This window comes from Rhipicephalus microplus, chromosome 3 (genome assembly GCF_043290135.1).
Source record: "Rhipicephalus microplus isolate Deutch F79 chromosome 3, USDA_Rmic, whole genome shotgun sequence".
NCBI lineage: Eukaryota > Metazoa > Arthropoda > Arachnida > Ixodida > Ixodidae > Rhipicephalus > Rhipicephalus microplus.
The window spans coordinates 265,023,088-265,035,357 of NC_134702.1; the positions used below are offsets into that span (position 1 = coordinate 265,023,088).

At 45.6% G+C, this 12,270-nt stretch overlaps 1 pseudogene; it reads right to left on the bottom strand.

Annotated features, from left to right (window-relative positions):
- LOC119164365 (zinc transporter 7-like) overlaps positions 1–12,270 on the bottom strand; it is a 642,854-nt pseudogene that overhangs the window by 116,496 nt on the left and 514,088 nt on the right.

A 12,270-nucleotide genomic window follows, 5' to 3' on the forward strand; every position in this document is an offset into this window, starting at 1 on the left:
GCGTGCCGCTCCTCTAGTCCGGCCGTGCCACCTCTCGTTTAGTCCTTGGAATGTTCGCTGGGTAACAGTACTGCTATATCGTGAATATATAGTGAAAAGATGCGAATGGTGGTACTTGGAGTCTTCGCTAGATCGACGAACGGATCGACATACACGTGGACGGGTGGATGGATGCTCAGACAACGCAGGGACGGACGCATGGACAGACAGATGCACAGATGAACGCACGGATGGATGGGCGGACAGACGCACGGACGAACGGAAGCAAGAACGACTGGACGGAGGGAAGCGTGGACGGACTGTTGGATGCTTCGCCCCACTCGTCATCATGCACTCCTTGGATATGCTGTGATTTTTTGGGACAATCATAGCCATGTTTAACTGTTACCACACAATTGTCACCTGTACAGCCGCTTCTTACGCGTAATCGATCTCTTTTCTTGGCGCATTTTGAAGCGATGTTGTGTATGGCCGTACAGACAAACTGTGATACAATATTACTAATGCTTATAAGTCTGCCCGGTGTTCTTCAACAATCTGCTGATTGTCCGCACAACCCTCCGTCGGCCGAAGAGGTAAACGCGGCACTGGAATCTAAAAATTGTGGAATGGCTCCTGGAGCAGATGATTTTCCTGTTAAGTTTTACATGACATTTTGGAATGAGGTTAGTACTACGTTTCCCACGATGATCTGGCGATGTTACGAGGATGGTGTCGTTCCATCCAGTTTTCAAGATGGCCGCATTGTGCTGTCCCAAAATTTGACGCTTCCTCTGTTAATTCTGAAGATTGAAGACCTATCTTGGACCTCAACGTTGACTATAAGATGTTGTCGACGGTAATTGTTCTATGCTTTAGGACTGTGTTGAGCTGAACAAGAGTGTGCATGCAGGCTAGTTGGTTCTTCATTGCAATATTGGTTCTTTATGAAGCGCTTGTTTGCCGTCAAGTACTTTTCACAATTTTGTACGTGGCGCTAAACCGAATTATTGCTTCGTTGAACGCCCTGGTGGGTCATCACCAGGCTTTATCCTTGCCTGGACGAGAAATACACAGCTTGTTCGTTACCACCCCTGATATCATAGCCTATACTCTGTCGCGGTCTGCGCGTGATCTTGTTGTGTCTTTGGACCAAGAGAAAGCATTCAACCAACTAGAGCACATGTATACATTTCTTGTGCTCGCAACCTTTGGCTTTCCTCATTCGTTTGTGGAAATAATTAGAAATACCCACAGTGGTATGAAAAGCACACTAGTTCCGGATAGCCGGGTAAAGTCTGCCTTTTTCATTACACGTTGGGTTCATCAGAGATGTATATTGTCTCCTGTGCTGTTCGTACTCAGCCTTGAGCCGTTTTGCGTACTATTGACGCGGATTCGCGCGTCCGGGGTCTTGCGTCAGAGTCAAGTCAAAGCTTTCGCTCATGACATAGCCTTGTACCTTTCAAATGAATGGCGTAGATCATTGGCAGATTAGAAGTGACCCATGAACTCTGCGCTGGAGCACTCTGCTCTGGTGGAGGCCAACAGAAGGAACTCTACCAATGGCGGGGAGCCTTCATGTACGCTCGTCTTCGTGTCCCAGGGTGGTGTTAGCCTTTGACCTACCACTTGCCGCTCCGCCTGCTAAAACACTATGTTGCCAGTCCCGATTTTCATGGCAACAAGTGCCATATTGGTTCTCACGGCCAGGCACTCCTGCTCCGCCGCACTGCACCAGCTGCATGCTGGCGCTGGTGGGCAAGTGCGGTATGAGCTGCGTTTGACTACACCGCTGACCTAGCTTCCGCTATGACACCATTCGCACGCTAAGCGCATCTACAAGAACTTTGGAATGTGAATACCAGGGTGCTGCGTGCCACAATACAAAACCATCTGGAGACTGTTCCACTTCCCGACTTGCTCTAGCCGACGGAAACACTGAATTACACAAGCGAAGCAAGATTGCTTGGAGCCGACTACCTCTTCCCGTATTTGTGAGCTGAGGACCCGTTATAATGTCAGTGATTGAGTATATCGGCGCATATTTCGTGAAATTATTGGCGAAATAATGTGACAAAAAGCAGTTTGAGCAAAGTAAACACGACAACTTGCACAGGAAAAAATGGATTAAGCTTCGTTCGGCTACGCCGGTTTATGCAAGCGAAAGCTGGTTACTTGAGTATGCTTGCTCATCTTCGTAGTCGAAGTGCAGTTAACCAATCGAAAAAACTCCCAAGCATTTCCCCGAGGGTCAACATGGTTAAGTGCGAATACACGGGGTGATGCTATGAGGGGTATTTATTAATTCGCCCTATTATATTTATTAATCACACTATGGTGCCTTTCTGGTGTAATGGTTCTTGGGAATCGCAATTTGATCACACGGGGGAGTTTACGTTAACTCACTGGCGAATGCCAACGGATTTTAACTTTACTCCCCTTCACGACCCGCTCTCGAAAGGAGACTAAGAGAGAAGGCGGGCGCGCGAGAGAGAGGGGTGCGCGCGCAGCTGCAGTGAGCGAAAGGGGAGGGGGTATAAGGCGCGTTACTGACACCGATATCAGCGTCGCGTCCGTGGCTTATTCGGTAGAGCGTCGCGCTGCGGCCCGCCAAGTCCTCTTTCTTCTAAAGATAGAGAGAAGACTGCGGACGCCGCCGACGGCGGTGGATGGTTTGGGGTCGCTTATAAAGTGTATTCACACTTAATAATGGGACTAGACGAAAGTGCGGTCCTGCATGCATTCACTATCTACGTCTCATCGGTTTCCAGAGCCGTCGCCGTATTCGTCGCGGGAAACGCTAGGCCCGTAGACCTCCGACTGACGCTCGCGTTTGCGTCTTCTTAAGTTGGCAGATGTTGGCGTTCCTGCACTTTCACGTCGTTCGCTGAGGAAGGTCATTTAGTGAGGTAGACGCGTTGACGAACGCGTTTCCTGTAGACTCTTGTAGTCTAGCACAGCTGCAACACAACTACATTTTGTGTGGCTTGCCATGGGGTATTCGGTAATCCATTGAATGACACGCGGAACCACACGAAACTCGCTCAAGATTGCAAAAATGATTTTGCTTTAATAATATGAATGCGAGAGCTTTAGTGTTCGTGTCCTTTCATTCTCCTGTCTTTCCGTTGGTTCTGAACGGTGCAGTTACTTGCACTAAGCAATTCTGTTGTTGCCCATAATACAAATATCGCCTATGGGAGATTGGTTCTGCGTCGTTATTTTTGTCGTCCTTTTGTTTCATAACGATCCACAAAGATGATCTGATATTGTGAACTAAGTTTTTATTTAGTGCTCGTAGAGAAATTGTGTATGGACTCCGTATATGTGGTTGGCGCTGTGTATGACTTTTCGATTTATTGCTTTATTGTAGGCCCACTGCGAGGACACAAGTTTCCAGCAAAGGAGGCAGAACGGTATGAAAAAATTAAGGCCAGATGCTGTTAATATGCTGTTTGCAATAAAATCTGACCTAGAAAAACTTCTTTTGTACCTCGTTGCTCCCATTTGCCTTTCTTTTAGCCTAATATACAGGCTTATGGGGGGAGGGGGTCAGTGTAGTATATAATTGAGTGCCCAACAATATTCTAGCAATGCTTACAGCTTGTAAATTTTTAAGCAGTCCATTGTAGAGATTCGTTCGCAGGAACTAAACATGCTGCAGGAAATTATATTTCGGACGAAAGCAATATGTAAGGTATGAAAAACAGGCTAGTGGAGTTATGCGGTTTACAGGGAACATCGCGAGCTACCCGGTTGTTTGATCTGCCTTCCCTGTCGTTATGGGTACTGTCATGTAATACAGCATGGTCTCGAGTTCTTGCACTAGAAGGCATTTCAGGTGTCTGCAGTGGTAAGGTGAATTTGCTGCAGGAAGGCCACGCAGACATTGAACTCGGTTCACAGTGACATTTAGGGTGTCGCCCTGGCAAATATAGACTTCCTAAATATCCTCACTTTGCCAATGCAGTAGGTCTATTAGGCGGGCGAAACAAACTGTTCTAACGGTATTTCATGCAAACTAGAGTCACGAACAAGTTTTTTTCTGTTCTACAAAGTGGCGGCTAACTTCAGAAGACAACGCTTCAGCTTTCAGAACTTGCTCTGTAAAAAAAAAAAACAACCCCAAACCCACGCTGCCTTCAATAAAATGAGCGACTGCTTAGAACCAACATGGCGGCGACCCTTCAAGTATGGCAGCCATTATAGCCAGTTGTAAGCAACCATGATCAAAGTTGTCACCACTATAAAACACGGAGACGCGTGCACTGAAGGCTCCCTAACCAGTGGAACACACGTGCTCCCTCTGGAGCAAATGGCAGGGTCAGAAGGGAACGCAACGCGCGCGTCTCCGTTCTTGCTTTAGTGGGCACGCTAATCACAGCGACGCTACGCTAGTAAGACGTGAGCTACGACGCGAGGCGCAACTGACGCGACTGACGTTCGTTGGCACGGCTAAAGTTCGCACCGTTTTAAGGCACGGAGCGCTTGCGACTTCCGGTCGAATCAGCCGATTTTTGCGGAGTAGAAAAAGTAGCTTCGTCGAGTGGATCTCGCGACGAAGCTGCTCCAGGTCTGCCAATGAAACATACTGGGAGTACTCTCAATCCGACAATGGAACAGGCTTGCTCCACATGTTGCAGAAGAAAGTATCAGCAGAATTAAGTGCTCCAAATCTGCCAATGGTTGGCACCATTAGATAGCCATTCACACAGCCTGCGTTTATACTTTCAGTATGGCGACATTTTAGGTGCAGCGTTGAACTTCTCTAAACTCCAGGCTTAGCGCCGTTTTCCCTATTCAGCCGGCCACGTCCCTTCGTACTTTAGGTAGTTTCTACAACCACTATTGGCGAGTTCCATAAATGCCAGCAATGCCAGAAAAAGCTCTGAAGTTTTCAAGCAACGCTGGGCTGAGCCGCAATTGTGCATAGAAACAAAGAAAAAAAAACGTACAAGAACACGCCGCTCGCGCGAGAGAAAGGAAGAATGAACGCGAGATAGGCATTTCATTTCCATGTGAGCATTCTTTATGATACCGGTGATAGACATGCCGGCCGAAACTACTCATTCACGAAACTGCTCATTCGCAATGGTGGACATTGCCTGTTTCTTGTACATATGTACAGATGGCACTGCAACACATTTTTGTTTCAACCCATCTAAGGCATTCGTGAATCCGTTTGGTTGAATGCTCGAAGAAGTAAGTCTTAAAAAATGGCCCCACCTCACCGAAGCGAATAATGAGGAAATGGGAATCCAAATGCATTGCGTAGCATCCCTAACAGCATTCGCACGTGAGAGCCCAGCGTTAGAAGAATAATGTATTATTTTTTTTCTTACGCCGTGCAGCAAATAGCACCATTCGCCACACGTGGCATTGTTCTGTCCGAGAAATTCGGTATGTGTTTCGCGCTCTAGTAACTAGCATGCACGGTAAAAAAAATGGCAGCATATTCACAGAGTGAATGATGGAGAGTGGGGCGAAGCATCCGTCCGTCCATTCGCCCTTGCTTCCGTCCGTCTGTGTGACCGTCCGTGCGTCCATCCGCCCGTCTGTGCGCGTGTCTGTTCGTGCATCCGCACGTCCATCTATGCGTCCGTCCCTACGTTAGTCCAAGCATCCGCTCCTGCGTCCGTCTATGCGTCCATCCGTCCGTGCAGCCATCCGTGCGTCCGTCCATGCATCTGTCTGTGTGTCCGTTCGTCCACTCCACACTCCAAGTACCACCATCTCACATTTTTTCATCGTATAATCCCCATATAGAAACACCGCCATCCAGCGGACATTCCAAGGAGTAAACGAGAGATGGCACACGCACACTTTATTACCACTTGCGCTTCGTGTCTACTTCCCACTTTTAACCACCTCGAGCTTATGGTATATACTAGTTCACTGTATTCATGGCACTGCGGCCCAACGCTCGCTAAACCTTCCTAAAACAAAGGAGGTTACGCCTAGCGAGTATAACGTAGCAACCCTTTCTTGTTAGATAGTGCTAGATGTACATGCCAATAGGGAATGAGATACAGGAGAATTCGGCTTTTAGTTAACGCGCACGCTGCGAATTTTTCATTGTTCAACAACGCACAGGAGAAATCTCCCACCGGCACCACCTTGCAGGTCAAAACGTAAGACTGGTTACACACTATGACTACGACTAAGACTACTACGAGGGACGAACGGGTGCCGCTATACGGAGCTTCGCCCCTAAAAGCACGCACGCCGCTGACAGCTGCCGACGCTGAAGCGTGACACGGAGAGGGGGGGGGGGGGGGAAATGCTCCTGTTGCTTGGGACGCGCGCGCAAACAGCTGTTGCTATGGCAGATGGCAGTGGATGGATCCCGACGGATGCTCGACGTAGCCCTACTAAGCAATGCATTTGCATTTAAAATTCAGAATGCACAGAATTTTTACTCTTGGCTTCTCGAGCGGAGGTGCTTCGCGCAGTCTGTATTTTGCGGTCGAATGTGATACCTTCTCACGCCATGCATCCGCATTTAGGTATCGTGCGATCACTTGGCGTTGGCGTTCTACACTTTTTTCTGGTGTGGCGGCACTGAGTTGGCCTCTCGTGTGGCATTCTCACAGCAGCGTTCTCAGGGAAGCTTTTCTTTTCTTTGGGAATCCATACGCTGTCGGCTGCTGACACTGGGCTTTTATTTGCGCCAAGTAGAAGGGGAGAAGTCTCCCAAATGAACGATTGCTTATTCTTTTTCTCGGTTCTTACCTTCGGCATTTGATGCCTAATGTGCACCTTAACAGAGGACCACCGTCAGTAACACTTCCTTTGTTTTATGCAACAACTGTTGCATTTTTCGCCATGTTTATTCAACCTGTCCTGCCGTAGATGTATTGAACAGCACTATAGCTGAGACACCTGCCACTTCGTTGCTTCCGTTGGTTTTCCCAGCCCGCCACACCCGCTTTAGTCGGGTGTCTTGTAACGCGTTAACAGCCTCTTTTTCACCTGGACATATCTGAGACTTGATGTGGCGCAAAGGATGAGGTGTGCGTCCCATTCTCTATCGCCTCGAGAGGTGGGGAATGGTCTAGTCAGAAACATGCCTTAACTGCTTCCTTCAGGAGACAAGTCAGCATATTCTGAGGCATTGTGTCATTGCTCGTGTTTGCTGGATTTCATAGCCTCAGAGTATATCGCTTCGTTTCTTCTGGGTGCTGTTTTCAGGCCGCTATGCCTGCCTTCTCATTGTTGCCAGTTCTTTCTGCCTCTGGCGCAACCACTATGAGGCGATTGCAGCAGGCTGCCACCACCGCGCTCTCTTCCCGATCCTTGAGCGATTCTACTTAGTGCTGCTATCTGTTTTTTCGGAGGAGTTCTTCTGCCTTGTTGAAAAGGAATTCCTTCGGCACTAGGCTTGCTTTTTTATGTCGAGCTGTTATGGACAAGTGAAACTTGTCGTTCGGCCGTCCTGGTATTCGTAGGCTGATGTATCGATGCATCGTCAGAAACACACCACGCCAACGTGTATACACGCGAAATATACATATGCATGTTTTATTTTTGCTTCATCTTTACCTTGCAATATGCATATGAGTACCTGTCTGTTTGTGACATATTTTTGTGTGGATGTTTTTGCGTGAAACACGAAACGTACATCTTGTTTCCGCGTCATGTCATTTCTGTTCACGTCAATGAAGTCTGTTTTGTCATCATCGTTAATGTGTGTCTAAAGAGAAAACTTTCATTTGAAATGTTAATGACGTCTCTGACAATGGACTTTTCTAAACGAAAACTAAGACGAGTGATGGCTTTCAGTGAAAAGCCAGTGCTCGTTTTGTGCCCTTCCTTACTGTATCTTCATTTTTGCACTATTTACCTAGACTGGCTATCGCATGTTTTGACAAACGAGTGGAAGCGAGCATTGGTATGCCATATAGTGGTTGTTCAGAACCTTTCTTGCTCAGCCGCAAAAAGGCTCGAGCGGCCGCTCTTTACGAAATTGTATTTCTCTGTGAGAATGACGGCTACACTCGATCACATATGGAACGCGGGGGAGGAACGCGATGCGGTAGTATAGTATGCTTCGGTTTTCTAAACAGACGCCACAATATGTAGCTATATGTGAGCTTTACGTAACTCCCTTTATTTCGCTTCAGGACTATCCGACGCTATCTTATATAAAAATAAAGTGTATCGCTAATGTATGGACGCCAGTTTTAAATGCAACTGTAACGAGTTCCTTTCACATTAGATATACTCGTAGCGAGAACTCGTTCGGCAGGAACGAGGAACGACCAAGTCGTTTTGGTTTTAGGGGAATGCATACAAGTTACGGCGAAGAGTCCTCTTCGTAGACGCGCTAAGATGTGCCTTCTGCGTGGAGTGCGTGTGCTTTCAAGTTGCGTTCGAAAAATGGCAGCCCCCCCCCCCTCCCCCCCCAAAAAAAAAACCAGCGTGACACCAACTTTTCACATTTGAAACCTTTCTTCACGCCAAGCAACTGCTTCATAACGTCAAGACACAATCGCGACCAACAATTTCTCTATCACGGTTTTGTACCCGCAGTGTCCTGTCCTTGCTAGGCCGGGGCCCTCATATCTTGGTGTCGAGCCCCCCTTTCCCCTTGTCCTTCTTGTGGCTCGTTAGAATATCTGCCAGAAATAAAACTTAACAAAGCATAAAAAACAAGGTGTGAGCCAACACACAAAAAAAAAACATCTGCCAAACAATTTACGAATTGTTGACCGTCCACTTACCTTTTCGTAACAGGAGGCCAACAAAGACTCGAGCTCTCTCGGCGTCCGCTGCATCAGCACGTTTGAAGAATCGCGAACCAGCGGGACAACACTGCAGCGTCAAATACGTGGCATATATCACAACATTGTTGCTTCGCGTGTGGAAATGAAGGCATAATTTCAGATTCCCTCGCAGGAAAACAATCGCAAAATAACTTGTTGCTGGGTGAGTTAATAACAGAGTGGTAGTTGATAACAACACACTCAATCTGCCGGAACCAAGTGCAATAGGTAAGAAATACCCTACTTTGTTCACAGGCAACTGGCACACTGAATATGCCATGATTATTCTGATAACCTTCACTGAGTGAAAACATGTTTCATGCTTTAACAACAAGGGATATTGGCAGTTTGGTTGCACATCCATTGTTAGGTAGGCAAAAGTCTGTGACTATGCTTTCATAGAGATAGTTGAAGTGACAATCATATTGCCATGTCACAAGATGTCTCAGGCTATAATGCTTTGGCGATAGACGTTTTGCTAAAGTCGCCATAGATTGCATGAATTGGGAAGCATAAACTATTTATCACAGCATTAATGCCTTTATAGCGACAGGGACATTCTGCTAGGCCCGTACCCAGAGGCGGGCCTAAGCTTCTTCCCGAAATTTGGCTGAACAGGTGTTTTACCGAACACAAAATAAAAAATAGGTTTTCTTCAAAGCCTTCAACAAGTGCCCCCGCCCCCACCCCTCTTTCAAAAAAAAAAAAATCCTGACTATGGGTTTGCATTCGGCTAGTCACTTGTGCAAATGGATAGTTAGTGGTAGGGTAAAATGATAGAGAAAGTAAGAGCAAACAGGACTGTAAAAAAGGAACTCGATATTCACAGTAGACCAACATACAACAGGTGGTTTATAAACCCAGTGAACTCAGGTTAGAGAAAGTCGTCCCTCTCAAAAAATGCATGATTGATCTCTCCGTCTTAGGAATCGGTAAAACATGAAAGTGAAACACGTCCTTACATAAGTAATTTATTTTTTACTGCACAGCAACACAAGAGAGCTTTCACAATGCCTAATGGTGTTTGACAGGTATAACACTGCTTAACTCGGTTGTATCCTTGTTAACTCTAGGTTATATATCTCGATACCGACGAGTAACAACCGTCAATAATGATCGAACAAACTGTGACAGCCAAAAGATTGAATAATGATTGAACAAGCGATGTGAAAGCCTGAAGAACGCGACTGATTGGACGCTGAACTTTGGCTAAGGGCACCTTTTTGCGGCATGGCGAAGGTATTGAACGCCATGGCCCAACCACAACGAAAAGCAATGTGTGATGAGTCTTGGTTGTTGGCAGGCCACAATTTTTCGCGGGACGAGCGCAAGTGGTGAATGCGGGTTTAGTACATCTAGACGAAGCAGCAGCATTGCTCTATATGCGTCGCAGAGCTATATTTAGTATGAATATATGTTAAGCATGATACCCATGGATGGATGGATGGATGGACGGATAGATGAATGGATATGGCTGTACCCTTTAGATCAGGCTGTGGCTAGCACCACCAAGCCGTAATACTTAATGAACCAAAAACTAGATTTATTTTTTTCCTTAAATAGTGAGGTTGAGGATTCGTACTTTGCAGCGAAGGGTTCAATTTTCACCGTGCCTTGACTTTAGCCACCAATCAGATAACCTCCTTCTAGTTAATTCTACCCACTTAAAGTCTATTTTGCCCTCACTGACCCTAAACCCCAGTGCTCTGAGAAACTCTGCGCCACCAACCTGAACTACAGGGTGAAGCCCTTTACAGTACATTATCAAGTGTTCGGCAGTTTCTTCTTCCTCTCCACACGCACTGCATACTGTGTCTACCCCTTCGTATTTGGCCCGATATGTCTTGATTCGTAATACTCCCGTCCTGGCCTCAAACAGTAGAGAACTACCCCGAGTATTATCATAGATCCTTTCCTTGGCTATTTCCTGCTTAAAAGTTCGATAGATCTCTAGTGCGGATTTCTTAATCATGCCAATTCTCCACATATCGGTCTCAGCTTCCTTCACCTTCTTCTTAACCAATAATTCTTTTTGGTTTGGCCCCCTGCTGTTTTCCAAGTATTTACCAGTAAATTTTCTGGTTCGCTTCCGCCATTTTGTATCGACATTCTTTATGAACAAGTAGCTGAATACCTTCCTGGCCCAACGATTTCCCCCCATTTCTCTCAATCACTTCTCAAATTTCATCTTGCTGCTAGCTTCCTTTCCCTCAAATGATGCCCATCCCATATCAGCTTGTACTCCCTGATTTGGTGTATTCCCGTGAGCTCCTAAGGCAAGTCTACCTATTTCACGTTGCTTAATTTCTATTCTTGCTTGAACTTCTGATCTTTTTTTTTTGCATTGTGTTTGGGTTTATGTCCAACACAAAAAGTTGGGGGTTCCCCAGACAAAAAAGTTGTTGAAAAACAGCTTGAAGGGACCTGGGGGACCGTACAGGCAGCAGCGAATAAAAAGTATTACTAACACTACATGATACAACTTATACAACTTGACAAGATATAATAGCATCGGTACATAGCAAAGTAAATATAAGGAGGTACAACAAAAATGCACAGATACAGCGAAATTAATGTAACGGGGAAATGCATCAGAAATTAAAATGCACCCATATATCTAGGATAACTGCACATACCGAAAAATTCAAACGTGTGAACGTATAAAAAATGCAATGCGAAAACAGTGGTGCAATGACAGTTATTGAGGTTATGCTGTAAGGGCTGCACAGTCATTTAAAAGGAAAAGTTTTATTTTTTTAAATCTATGGAATGGGATATCAAAATTTATTTGTGAAGATACACGATTTATTAGTGCAGGCATCTGATAAGTGAGGGCTGACCTTCCGTATTTCGTACGTGTTCTTGGTATTGGTGTCTGTGTATTACGTAGTGAATAACGTCTTTATGTTGCATGTGTCATGTCTATCAGATCATGTTTCTGTATGTGCAGGAGGAGTTTATAACCGTTTAATTTAGTTGCTTTAAGCAAATTATACTTAACAAATAAAGGATTTGTGGGTAAGTCTTTTGGCTCACCAAAATAGTTCTCGAAAAGTCTGAGCACATTCTTCTGCATTGTTTCAAGTTTGTAGTAATTAGTAGTTGTTGTGGTACCCCAAACAAGTGTGCAATAAGATAGGCGGGAGTAGAAATGCACGTAATATATTGCCTTTTTTAAATGTAAAGGAATTAAATGGATAGATAATATTATACCGACGGCTCTGCTTAGCTCTGAAGGGAGTTTATTGATGTGTGTATTCCACGACATGCTTTCTTCAAACCATACGCCTAAAAATGTCTGACATTTTACAAGCTCTAAGACGGTGTCCTGATACGTTAGCGTAAGCTCTGTGTCATAGGGCTTATTAACGGGCTTAAAGAGGACGTAATCAGATTTCTTTTTATTTAGGGATAGTTTATTAGCGTGAAGCCAACCATCCAACTGAACGAGATATTCGTTTATCACTTTCTGAAGCTGAGTGAGTGTGTGCGTTGAAAAAAAGACGTTGATGTCGTCAGCGTA